The sequence below is a fragment of the Acanthochromis polyacanthus genome, chromosome 1 (genome assembly GCF_021347895.1).
Source record: "Acanthochromis polyacanthus isolate Apoly-LR-REF ecotype Palm Island chromosome 1, KAUST_Apoly_ChrSc, whole genome shotgun sequence".
NCBI lineage: Eukaryota > Metazoa > Chordata > Actinopteri > Pomacentridae > Acanthochromis > Acanthochromis polyacanthus.
Genome location: NC_067113.1, coordinates 7,488,210 through 7,502,540, shown reverse-complemented (window position 1 = coordinate 7,502,540; position 14,331 = coordinate 7,488,210). Strand labels below are relative to the sequence as shown.

The following is a 14,331-nucleotide window of genomic DNA, read 5'->3' as shown; positions in this document are numbered from 1 at the left end:
TAAAACATCATCTTAACTATTTTCCTTATGAGACATTTTGGAGAAACTTTGTCATAATTAGCATATGAATTCTTGAGTTATGCCTAAAAATGTGCTTGGAGTAACAGAGACATCTAATCATTTCATCCTCGAGTTCAAGAGGACGTCGGTGTCAGATGTCATGAAATATCCTCCAGGCGTTGCTGAGATATCGTGTTCACAAGAATGGGACACACAGACAGCAAAACATAATGCCTGCGACCACGGCTGTCACCAGCACTGAGGCATAATAAAAGAGGAGAATACATCAACAGATATTAACTCCTGAGAGAGACAGGCAAATTCCTTTTCAAACTAAAGTTGACAAGTTGACAATGGCTGACAGAGATCTGTTTGATCGAAACGTTGCTCTGTTAAATTAAATTTGCTGGGAGCTATCGCTGTAGTGTGTGGATTTTTTGTCTGACTTTTGCATCCTTTAACAGACCAGTAAAAATAAAATAAAACATTACCCAGGAAACGTAACACTTAAATGTTTCCCTCAATTTACCACTGTACCACTGTACAGCATATTAGCAGGCTTAGTGATCAGGTTTTATCAAACAACATATGAATGAATGTGTCAGAATGTGGATTTTTATTTATTATTTATTTTTAATACTGGGCTGAATATGTGAATTTGTTCATTTTGTGAAATTAAACTAAATAAACCACACATTCGACTTGACCTTGATTTAGCCTTCTGCAGGACGACTTCATTATGTTTCAGTGATATGCACCACTGTTCAAACGTTTGGGGTCACCCAGACAATTTCATGTTTTCCATGAAAACTCACACTTTTATTTATGTGCTAAAATAATTGCACAAGAGTTTTCTTATCACCAGTTAGCCTTTCAACACCATTACCTAATGCAATGTAGCATTAGAACACAGGAGTGATGGTTGCTGGAAATGTTCCTCTGTACCCCTATGGAGATATTCCATTAAAAATCAGCTGTTTCCAGCTAGAATAGTCATTTAGCACGTTAACAATGTCTCGATTGGATGTCTGATTGATTTCATGTTATCTTCATTAAAAAAACTTATTTTCTTTAAAAAACAAAGGTATTTCAAAGTGACCACAAACTTTTGAATGTTAGTGTATGTCAGGCATATGTTGCAACAAACCTGGACACTATGTTTCCCATAATGAATCATAGGCATGTCTTTCATTGGACCCTTGCTGTCTGGCAATGTCTAAAATGTCTGTGAAGAGTCTCTGAAGCACTCAAAGGAAGTCACTGGAGGAAATTCTACTATGTTCACAAACTGAATATTACTACATGTGATGTGTTTTACAGACAAATATAACAAGCCACCAAAACATTTTAACACTAAAACCCAAAATAAGGCAACGCCATCTTTTTCAAATGTGACGAGATACTGCATTTGTGGCTTTACTAGTCAGGCAAATTTGGATCAACTTTCCGTCTCCCTCTCACTACTACTAAATCCGGTCTCAGGTATGTTCTATGGATACAAATAAGTAAACAAGTCTAAGCTCTAAATGCAACATATCATTTTTGTTTGCTATAAGTAGACTTACGAAAAGCGAATTTTCTAATGCAGTGGGCTGTACAGATCATAATTTGCATTTCAGAGTGGAAAAGCAGGCCAGCACGTATAGGTTTAGTTATGTGGGTTTGCAGACTGACAGTTCTTTTTGTTTTAATTTGACCTTTTATGATGATTCTGATTAAGGAAAAGTTCATGAGGGAACAGTCTCTGCCCACTTCGCCTGCCATCCTTTAGATTTCATAAAATGCTCATTTTAGTCCACCTGTCTCCTTATAATATGTGTGACATTCCTGGAAGCCATTTTAGTCTTTAGAGGAGTGTTCCATCACACCCATCATGCCTCTGCCATTCTTGAGGAAATCAACCCAATTTGCCTGGCAGATTGCTTTTTATCTTTTTCTGAGCCGATTCAATCGCTGCTGTCCATTTCGCCCCGGGGCCATGGCGCCTCCTTACCAGAACTCCTTATCTGTTTTTTCCCCCAAAAGCAAAACTGAAACAAGCACGGATTAACTCAATGTCATGGCAGCTTTGTCCCTGGGATAATGGGGGACAATGAGCTCTGCAGTGACAGCAGTAAATGATGCCAATTTCCTCGGAGAAAGAGAGAATGATAGAACGAGAAAGGAGGAGAAGAGTTTGGGGAGATAGCTTAAGACCCTAATCCAACTTTGTAAATCAGAACGCTCTGGGTTTTGCTGAGTGTTTGTCCTGTTGAAGAGATTCATATCGTCCAATCACTGCGGTGCAGGCAAGACGAATATGTACTGAAGATACAGTATGTGACTGAATGGTTTAAGAAAGATTAGCTGAATGTCACATTTGTGTGAAAAGAAAATATGACATATTAAGTCTTGAAGGGATAAAAGAGTTGAGTGAGTTTTTCTCTCATTGCTAAGCATGAAAACCCTATTCAGCCTTACAGCTTCAGCTGACTATAAGCTTTAGTACTCACCAAGGCATTCATGTTATAAAATATGTAACTGTAAGGTTATCTAACGTAGGACACCTGACCTTTTAAGATTAGTGATGTTTTTAGGTAAATGTCAAAGCTGCTAACTGAAAGAGTTCATTTAAGCTTATTTTAGTTGTGCTCAACTTCACAGAAACCTGGGGCATTGTGACTTTCTATGATAACATAAATCTCCACATGACCTTTCCACATCTGAGGACATCCAATTATTTTTATATTGTGTATAAACTTGTGTTTATTTCTGCCATATCTGCCAGTTGCTTCCCTCATTCATGATCAAGCTTCAGTGTTGTCTCATAATTTTTGCCATATTGCTAAAATGACTCAACATGAGAGCACGTCTTTTTGCTGTGGATCCTGAGGCACAATAAAAGCCCTAAAAACAGTGAAGAAATTTCAACCACTGCACGACAGAGAGCATTCCAACACACTGCTGTGATGTCTGGTGCTTCAGTTGCACCACAGCAGAAGGGACAGACCTGCAGTGGGTTGTCAAAATGGGTCAGTGGACCGTCTGATTCCTACCTGGGAGACGTCTCCACAAAAAACACTCCAACATTAGAAGGCTCTCCACAGCTGGAACTTTGGTTACAAATCCACTGCTGCGGACTTATTAGGACTTATCCGTCGGAAATCATACAAGAAACAATTAATTAAATTATGGGAGTGTTTCTGAGTCCCATCAATTTGTGCCGCCCACTACATATTTAGGTTATGTGATTTGGTATATAATGTACACATACATAACACACGCCTGTGCTCAGTGCAAGGTCATTTTGTTTGTGGGTACATCTATATTAAATGACCACATTCTATGCTATTAGTTGCCGTTTACATAAGTTTTGTTACCAAAAGTACTTGATTGGGTTCGGTTAAAGGCTATGTGTGGGTTAAAAAGCACTCCTTTGCTATCTTGTTACAAAATTCTGTTTCATAGGATTGCAGGGAGACGACTTCACCAGACATTTGACCTGCACTTGCACAACTGCAAAAGCCTGCCTTCATACTCTGGGTTTACCAATGATCATAGTGGATGAAAAGCCACTGTCTGGCCTACTACAGAATGTAAAGGACGGGGTCTACTGGTGATATCTGTGAGCATGATAACAACAGACAATGGTCATTTAATGGATGGATAACATCTGAATCGGGTGCATGAAACCAGCATGAGATGACTATTGCTTTGCTGTGTGGCACAATATTAAAGTGTAGGTAGTCATTCAAAAGTGACTTCATCTCCAGGTTGTACATATTCTTCATTCTGAATTGTGTCTGTACTCAGCAAAGTTGTAAAGAGTGGCTATCTGAGTTAGTGTAACCTTTTTGTGAGCTGTAACCAGGCTGGTCTCTCTCATCTGACCTTTCTCATCAGCAAGGTGTTTGGTCTGCAGAACTGGAAGTCCATTACTCTGTTTTTGGCAGCACTAGGAGTAAACACTACACACTGTTGTGGTGGAAATCCAAGAGATCAGCTCAAACCAAACCTCATAATTAAACCAGCCCAGCTGCCAACAACAATCCTGCCCCGGTCAAAGTCACTGAGATCACATTTTCCTCCATTTTACCACATTCTAACTGAAGCTCCTGACCTGTATCTGCAGGACATTGTGTTTACCATTGCTGCCACATGATTGGCTACTTAAATAATTACATGAATGAGAAGGTATGCCTGACAAAGTTAGGCTTGACTCCATCTGGAATTTACAGTTAAATGTAAAGCTTAATAGCAACTAACCCTGAAAATCCCAATCCACGATTTTATTCTAATAATTTGTTTCTGAATTATATATGAGTATATATTTATTGCACGTCTACTTTCTTCACCGCAGCCCTCTGGCTCTGGCAAATCCCAAGTGTACTTTATTTCTACCTGCTTTTCAAATGTGGTGAATTTCCACTGCAAAACCCAAATGGTGCAGCAGAATAAATAACTAACCTGTCTCCTGTTATTTGCATGATCCACCCTTGAATGCATATACAATGAGGTGAGACATGCACCTTGCAAACACACAAGTGACACAAACTCCTGCCTGGTCCATCTATCTAATAAACAAAACATATGCATGTATTCAGGGAAGAACGTGCCACATCTGCACCTGAAAGACATGCGTGAAAGCCATTAGGTAAATCTGTCCTTGAAGGATTTAGGTTAATCAGAGAAATCAGGAGATACTGAATTGGACAATATGTCTACATCACAACAGTAATTTGGTTGCAGCAGCAGGTCAGCATTTAGATGTCTGTCTTACCTCGGCCTTATTTTGGAACCAAGGCTTACTTATTTTAAGTAAGCCACTTGCTGTTTACTTATTCCTTTTGAGTATGCGCTGGAGGTCTGACAGTGTGCTGAGCGCCAGGCCCTGAACTGTGAGTACACAGCTTTTCTTTATAAATGTCTGAAGCATAGAGTCACAGTTTCAACCACCTCTCAACTCTGAAAGGCCATAAATTCAATATTGACGTGAATATAAGACGACAGATTTTTTGTATTTTAATATATTTTCTTAGGAAATTAGGTTTGCTTTCAACTCAACAAATGCATATTTGCAACATTACATGTTCTTTTTCAGTGGAGAGAGTACCAATGTAACACGGTCTTCTACAGATGAAGTACTCTGGGTTGTTTGCAGCTTTAACCCTTTAAGACCAACTGTTGTGCAAATTTTCCAAGACAAATCCTTACATTTTTACATGGTGTAGTGCAATTTTTTGGAATATTTTTATTTGCTTTACATCAAAATAATCCTTATATCCCAAGTTTAAATGACATGTACAGGGGGTCCTCGGTTACGTCAGAACTGGTTACATGAAACTAGATGACAAGCAGAGCAGACCAATACGTCATCATGTGGTGCTATAAGGCGGCTGTTTACATTCTCCGGTTGTACGTCTCCTTGGATTGTGTTACATTCGCTAACATTTTGCCCTTCATTACGGCTCCCAAGCACAAGTCAGACTCTTCTGATGGCATGTCCATGAAAGTGAAATTAGATATAAAATACGCTCGGAACAGGCCGAACATTGGTCAAGTTGAAAAAACTGCAACATACTGTTGCCACCCTCTATGATGAATAAATGAGACTTTATCTTGTTCTCTGGTCATTTATTGAACCTTCACACAGGGCTGTAGCCAACACCAAAATAACTACAAAAATCTGACAACTAAGTTCCAGAATTACCCGCCCTTCCCTGCTCTCTTTCACTTGACACACACCGACATTGCACAGAGTAACACACACTACTGCTGACTCTCAGCCAGTCAGAGGTGAGCTAACTAAACATGGCATGTTCACTGACATTAAGTAAATCTCGAACTGAACAACAAAGATTGAAACCTCAACATCAACAATGATATCTGTTTGTTACAATATTCTGTTATCTTCTTGTAAAATGATTCATACATGCATGAAAGTCATTGCTATTCATGACTTTTCCAAAGAATTGATGATAACGTGATGCACATAATAGCTTTGTTTACATTTACACCAGACTTCTGACGTCTGGTGAAAATAAGAAATTGCCTAAAAGCACAATAAACCAATATATATATATATATATATATATATATATATATATATATATATATATATATATATTCACATATATTTCAAAATACTGAAATTGCACAACTGTATCCCTCAAATTTGTAAAAAAAAAAAAAAAATAATAAAAATGCATTCATAATGAGTGAAAACAAATTCATTGGGTCTCCCGACATCTTTAGTGCAAAAATGAAGCGTGGAGACAATCTGTCAAACAGCAAGGAATTCGTGGCTGTCACAGATGATGAGTTTAAAAAAAAAACAGTGTGAAAAATGTTTACTCTCGGAGAAAATGATTCAGAGCGCTTCAAGAGGCTGACAGGAGAAAGTGTGCTTCTGTGATTGATAGACAAGATAGACAAATGAGGGCTTTAGCATATTTCATGTTTCACTTCCTTGAGTGAAAAGGCTTCAGTGATGAGGACTCTCTTCTCAGGATTAATGGTATCTCAAGGAAACGTTCCCAACAGGACAAGTGTTGATGTATTTTCCTTGAAAAAACTAATGTTGAAATGTGGGAAATGGCCATACAATCTGTGTTGTTTTATATTTGAGCCAAAACCCGACACACAAATGCCACAGAAGCAACAGGAATGCACCAGAGGGAAAAACAAGGAAAAGAAGCATTACAATTTCTCAACTTAAAAGAGGTGGCTTCAAGGAGTGGGGCTGCAAATTGCAACCAAATGAAACGTCTTCCCTTTCTACAGCTGTAGGAGAACCTATAGAGACTGCAGTTAAGCGTGAATTTGTAAAAGGCTTTCTCTGGAGCCACTGTTTGGTTTGTCTATTTGAGCTCATGGAAACACCATGATTTCGAGTTGCAGGCATTACATATCTAACAAAAATAATTATTAATACAACATTCTGTTTCTGCTAATAGGTCCACCAAAATCCCACAGACTGTTCCTTTAAAAACCTGTGTAATAATGTAAGAAACACTTCACAAGTTGAAGTCCTGCACGTAAAATCCTACATATTTAAAAGTATCATAGTATTATCAGTACAATAAGAGGAAAGGCCTCTGCGAATGATATTAAGGACATAGTTCATAGTTACGTTTCTTTATTGAAACAGCACTTTAATGTTGTAGCTGGTAGAGGTAGAGCTAACCTTAATAGCTTTCCATGATATTTAGTTTTATTCAGTGGCTTTTCAAGGCCAATTCATGGCTTCTGCATTCACAAGGGTCTATGTCTGTATGCACGATGGACCAAGTGCTGCATGCGTTTGAGCATGAGAAGTAAATGGGATACTTGTTTCCTACATTATGCTTGTATTGTTTTCCATCTCAGTTCTATTCTTGTTAAATGGCTGCACACTTACATTTTTTCATGATGTCCAGCCCGACGGCTCTTCTCGCTGTCACAAAGTTGCCAACGTGTTTCTAGTGAGCATGTGTGGAGCGTGCTTATACATATGCATAACCCTTAAGGTGGGATGTATAGAAGCCTGTGAAAGTCTACTGTTTTGAGTCTGCAGTGTTCAATGAAAACCATGAATCTACAATTTGGCCTACTTCTACTGTTACAAGATAGATCTGAGCGGACATTATTACGCCGCCAAAGAACGCGGTGGAGTTATGTGAAGATCAGCATTGGTTTGTCTTTTCATCTGTCTGTCTGTTAGCAAAATTACGGACAAGTGGAATTGGATGAAATTTTCAGGGAAGATTAGAAAAGACACAAGGACCAATTGATTAGATTTTGGCAGTGATGCGGCTTATAGTCAGGATCCACGGATTTCGTAAAGATTTCCGAGTCACAGCGTTACTGTAACTATGACAATAACTGAACGCGATGTCAGCTGCCTGCTGATGATTACATGATTGTGATCCTTCTCCAAATCTACCACTGTTGACTTATCTATCAGAAACAATACAAGGAACAACTGATTAAATTGTGGAGGTGTTTCTGAGTTGCATCAATTCCTGCCGCCTGCTACATATGGTCACACGATTCGGTATCTGAATGTACGCATGCAAAACACACGCCTGTGCTCAGCGCAAGGTCAGTTTGTTTGTGGGTACATCTACACTACCAGTCAAAAGCTTGTGGACACACTTTCTCTTCAAACTTCAAACTTTTGACTGGTAGTGTATATTAAATGGCCATATTCCATGTTGCTGTGATTTCAGATCATCAATAACTAATAAACAAATGGTGTATTTGTAAATAAAATGCTGCGCTCTCTGAGTGCTTCTCTGGTTCTATATGTGGTATTGAATAGTTCTGATATCTTCAGTAACGATCTGGATTGTCGAAAATAGCAATAGCAAAGAACAACCCTTGAGTATAATATAACCATGTAAGTAAAGAGAATAGCTTGTTACTTGTGTTGTGCAAAAGAAGAGTTATGTTCTGGTGCAGTTTACCTTTCTGAGCCTCAATGAACCCTTTTAAGAATGTTAGAGTTTATGGGAATTCCCTCTTTAGCGGAACTGTTAACATATCATACTCACAAACCAAAAGGTTGGGTCACCACTTAATAAATATTTGAAAATGCTGTATTTCATAACTTTATCATATGTTTTGTCATGAAAAATACTGTGAAAAGTAGCTCATAACTACAGCAGTGCAATATCTTCCTCTAAAATGTAGCAGAGCAGAAAGTACAAATGAGAAAACAAGTGTAAAACTTGAAAAAATACACTTTCTTCCACTGATAATTTGAATGATGGCACTTGAACCTCAGAATCACTGAACTATGTTCAGTATGCTGCATTTGATGTCACATCATGACAGTTGAGCACATTCGGGTGAATGTCAGCATGACCAGATCCTGGCTGGTACTCACAGTGACAGGATGTGTTGTTTGGTCAGGTCAGGTATCCAGACACATATTGATTCATGTCAAGAAGATGTGGTCTGATTCACATAACACCTCTTCTTTGAAGTTCTTGGTCACATTAGTCTCTGCACCTAGAACAGGAAAGGGTAAGACAGAAAGCCCTGCATCAATAAAAGTTTAATATAGGTGATGGTTTTGTTTGATGGGAATCATTTTTGAAAAACACCAACAAAAGAATCCTACAAAACTGAAACAAAATTCAAGGGAAGGGATACAGAAAGAAAAGTGACATTTTTCATTTTCACCTGCCACTATGTGTGGTGTCTTGCACCAGAATCATATGACCACAAAAGAATTAAAATCTCAAAGAATCAAAGTGTTCTTTTGAGTGCAGTAGGGAGCAGAAAAAAACAGTTTTAGTTTGCCAAATTACATGCCCCATTGTGTCGATTTCAGTCTGTAGAATTAAAGGAAATGTAGATCTGTTTGAGGAGAAACAAGATACATGCTTGCTAAGATGCATAACAAGATCAGCCACTAGCAGCTTCAGGTCCATGGTGTTTTCAGACATGGTTTCAAAGGAATGATCCCAGACAAAATCTGTTGGCATTATGAAAGGAGAAAATGGCAAATGGTGCAATATACAGCATTAATACGTCTCCTCATTAAAATTCTGCGACCATGTCAGAGCACATGTCCTCCCAGAACCCACTGCCACTTCTCATCCTAATGAGAGAAGATAAAAGCACAGAGAGAGAGACCGCAAGGTAGACACAACAAGGTTCCATAATGTTTATTTTGGTAAAAACTGTGCTTTCTGGCTTCGGGCTGTGCCGTCCAAGGTGAATAAACAAAAGCAATTTTTAAGTCTCACTGCAATTAGTGCTGTCTTTATACGACAATACATCTCTCTGCTAAAACAAGGCGCTTCTTAAGATCTGCATCTGCCAGACTTCTGCCTTTGCCAAATCACTTGGTCGGGGGAAAACACTAAAGGACACACAATCCCACTGGCTGTATCAGAAGAAGCTGCAGTCCTATGGCAATGGGCGAGAGGCACCAAATTAAATAATGCCAGTGTGATGCTGGATAATAAGCACTGTGTCACAGCAGTCTAGCATAACAAAAAGCAAATTGCTTGATCCCTCAAAAAGGCCATTTTTGCACCATCTCCTTTAAAATCCTAGAGATGTGCAGCTTCTATAAGGGGTCTACTCACCCAGATTATGAGAACATTGTCACTTTTCTGCAGGGGAAAAAAGCCACGCAGAGTGTTTTGTTTTAATTTGTCCAGGCTTTTAGTTATCTGTCTCACCTTTCTGGAAATGGAGGTAAATAGAATTCGATTTAACGCGCTCACTGTGCTGTAAAAATACATTTAAAAAAATTCAACAGCCCATCCCTTTCTAAAACTCTTACTTAGATAATCCACAGAATACACTGTCAATAGTTTCATGTAGGGACCATGGCTGCCAGAGAAAGTGGTTCCAGAGAGTTTGTCCACAACCAAACCACTCGTACTGGTGTCAGTCATGTGGGCATGGTTTCCACTCTAATTGTAACGATGGTGACCTAAACCCACAGCTCCATGTGGTTCAGTTGAACAAATATCTCATGTACGAACAGTGTTGGACACAATAAATGGCTTGTTGTGGCTGAATCCAATTGAAAACAGGTACTTTAAGGTCTCTGCCAACACTAAAAAGCTGTGAAAACATGCAGCATCTCCGATACCAGCTACTGCCAAGAATAAAGGCATTAAAGTGGGGTCCTGGTCTTTGGCACAATCAAATAGAGCACCACCAATTAAAACTCTTCACATCTAAGTTGTGGTTCATCCAGACTGACTGGGACAGTGTTTCTAAGTGGACGAACTGCTGTTGAATTTTAAAAAGAAGCACCAAAAATGAGAATGTGTCATCAAAAGTGACCTCATTATTTGAGGTGCAGACAGAAATAAATGTCTCAAGTGATGGATATTTCAAATGCTGGACAAAGCTAAAATTATGCAGCCTGATATTCAGATTGAATTGGCATTAGGTTTTTACTTTCATATTCAATCGAATGTTGTGTTCATGTTTTCTGTTTGGTCCGAGCTGTTATTTGGCCCTAACCTCTTAGTGAGTGAAAAATGAGTCCTTACTTTGAGTCCCGGAGGGCTGGACTCCGACTGCATGTCATCCACCTGCCCTCATTTCAAACATAACCTGTCTGTCTCTACTGTGACTACCACAGGAAAACCAAAAAAATGCCTAAAAAAAAAACCAAACATTTTTTTTTAAGTGCAATTGGAATCCAACTTTCACTAAAATTGTATTTTTATATTCTTAATCAGCAGTACCAACTAATGCACAGAGACTTGCTGGAAGGAACACTTTGTACTTGGCTGTCTTAAAGGGTCAGTTCAACCTTTCCAAAAAATAGAAAAGAAAGAAAAAGAAAGAAAACTGATGTGCTTCTAGTTATAGTGGCAAAAACATGAAACATGCATTAACTGATGTTAAAAATGTCACAAATATAGACACACAAAAATAAAATAACAATGCACAAACAGTCATAATCTTTCATTGAACACAACTATTTAACATAGTCAGTGCTGGGGAAAAAACTGAACACTTGGGTTGAATCATTTTTATCTTTTGGCTGAATTAACAAGTGCTTCCAGTGGCTGCAGGTCAGGCCTGTATATGTTCAGGGGTAATTTCTCTTCTACTTATAGAACTGCCTCAGCTCAGGAATATTCTATGACTGTCTGATGTGAAGAGCTCTTTTAAGGCCATTCCACAACATCTCAGAGTTCAGGTGTAGGCTCTGACTGGGCTAGTCCAAAGGGTAGATCTCCTTTGGAAGCCATTTTGGAGTAGATTTACTGTAAGACCCATTGTTCTGCTGCATCACCACCCTCTACTGAGCCTCAGCCTACTGGACAGTCAACCAGACATCATGGAAGACAACTTGATAAACTTGAGTAACAACGTTCCATTTGATGACAGCAAACCAGTCTTTACTTCATGATGCTGCCGCCACCATACTTCACCAATTCAGTGCTGATGTGCAGTGGAGTGTTTACTCACTTGCTCCCAAAGACAGAAAATCCATGCCTCTATTAGCGTTTTGTTTGACTATTATAACGGTTTTCTATTTGAGCATAGAACAGGCATCTCTTTAGCGTCTACAACTGGTACAAAATATGACTGTTTTTTTAACAGAAAAAGGAAAGCATGATGATACAATACCAGCAGTGCCCTTCCTCTACTGGCTTCCTGAACATTTCAGGATTGATTCTGAGATTTTGTTGTTTGTTTTTCAGAGTTGTATATGGTTGTTGTTTTGTTTTTTTTGCACCATCATACTCCACTTCAAACACTGACCAACGAGATGCTCTTGGACGTTTTTGAAATCAGAGCACACAAATTGAATAAAGTGGGTCTTTACAGTGGCTGCTTCAAATATCAGGAACAGTTTATCTTTTTGTGATAGAATTGCTTTTTGCTGCTTAAGACCTACCTCTTGTCATTTCAGTTGAGTAGAGCTTCTCACCCTTGAGTTCATCCTTTATTGTGTTGTAATTTTTACCTCCGTCATTTCCATTATCTTCAATTGATCAGACTTGTATGTTTTCTTGTATTGTATTGCCTGCTATTTCAGTTGCACAGCACTTTATTTCAACTCTTGTTTGGAATGACCTTTGTAAATATAACTGACTTGGACTTTGATATTTACTTTGACGACACGAGTAGTTCTGAGGGCTGCTGTTCAAACTACGGTATTTAATCTCAGTTTCATGAGTTTGTTGTTTGACAACCTTCAGGCTGTGGACATTATGTGCCATCACCAGTGTGTGGTAGACCCATGAGGGTAGATGTTAACAGGCTCCAATTATTTCTTTAAGCTTTGAGGTGTAACTGTGGACCTATTTGCAAACGTACTGAGCATTCTGCATTGTGCCTTTGGTGCCATCTTAGTTTGGTGCCCACTTGAAGGAAGAGTCAATACAGAAGTAAATCCCCTCCAGTGTGTGGACTGTTTGTTTAGTTGTGGACTAACTAACATCAGAACTTTTTCAAATGATGCTGTAATCCTTCCCAGCTTTTGTTTAAAATAATTAACAATTATTGATCCCAAGTCTTCTGAGATCTCTTTTGGACAAGGAACGGTTCACATCAGCAGATTCAATCAAACTAGATATAACTCACCCCTCCAATCGTATTCCATTGATTACAATAAACATTGTAAATATTTCAGCAATGTATTCATTATGACCAAGAACAACATAGTGATTTGTTAGTTATTAGTGAGTGTATTTGTTCACAATGTACCTTGACAAAGATTTGCCTACTACTACCAATGCAGATAATTCCAAACATGCCCATTCCTTATCTTGCCACTGCAAATTAATTCATTGCCGTAATCTGTGTTCAGCTAATATGTAAATAACTGACAATTAAAGGACTGATTAAAAGAAATAGCTTTGAAGCTGTGAATAAAGCCATCAATGGTCACAACATCCTTCCTCTGGGACCAAGAGACAAATTGTCACTCACAGAAATGCTCGGTGCATTACTTGGGGCTGTCGCTTAAAAATTAGAGCCAGATGAAAAGGTTTAAAATGATAATAAACTGTGCTTTTTGAGACATTGGTTTATGTTGTCATGTCATGTGATTGCTGCCTCTGTCACAGTGACAAGCTGCAGAATATCCTCCCCAAATCCCATTGACAAGCTCTTTCTGCACTGTGCAGTGTTACTAAGCCACAGAGATTTCCTGACTCCCTTGGCTGTAGCGGTTAGGTGTTGCCAAGTACACATCTGCTTTCATTCTGGCACCACAATATGCTTAATAAGATCCCAGAGCCTGCAAGCGGTGTTCTCCATCTCTCTGTAAACCCACCTACAGCAGCCCGGGTGCCCACGCTGTCTTGCGTTGAGCTTTACATTGTTCGAGTGCAAACAGGCATGAAGTTGTAAAAGTTCAACCAGAATTCAGACAGTTGCAATTTCATGCTGTATAATTGAGACGCTGCTGTTGGCATACGTGTCGTGTGGGTCATCAACAGCTGTCACTCTGGATTATGGTTGATGTAACAGAGTGAAACATGGCACAGTGGAAAAATAGGGTTTCTCTAAGTCTGTGTGGACACAGTGTTCCTATTTCACTTCACAACACCTTGTGATGGTGCTATAATACTTCAATAGTTCTGCCGTGGCTGTCAGCTTCCTGATGTAAAACGAGCGGCATGCATGCTCATAAATGTCAAATAAGACATGAGCTACTGAGACCCTAAAAGGAAATTAATTAAGCTGTGCGGCCTCGGAACACTTTATTCTAAATAAGCTGCATCAAAGTAATCAATCAAAACTGCGTCCACTCATTTATGCACTCTTAGGGATCAATCGAGGCGGATGGAGGAAGCCAAGAAATGATTTAAATGCAGTGTTTAAGCTCTGTGTCTCTCACGTTTACTGTCACTTAATTATGAGCAAGATTGC

The 14,331-nt window shown here is 39.0% G+C and overlaps 1 protein-coding gene across 6 annotated transcripts in view; it reads right to left on the bottom strand.

The window, feature by feature from the left end:
* Positions 1-14,331, bottom strand: part of LOC110952644 (leucine-rich repeat and fibronectin type-III domain-containing protein 2) — a 249,831-nt gene that overhangs the window by 110,844 nt on the left and 124,656 nt on the right. For 4 of the 6 annotated variants that reach the window (XR_007941931.1, XR_007941932.1, XM_022196284.2 and 1 more), the window contains exon 3: positions 8,849-8,973. The exons of 1 other annotated variant lie outside the window; for it this stretch is intronic. The gene's annotated coding sequence lies outside the window, so the exon portion shown is untranslated. Of the gene's footprint in view, positions 1-8,848; positions 8,974-12,349; positions 12,500-14,331 lie in introns of those variants that run through there. One more of the 6 variants, XM_022196283.2, reaches the window with a different exon arrangement.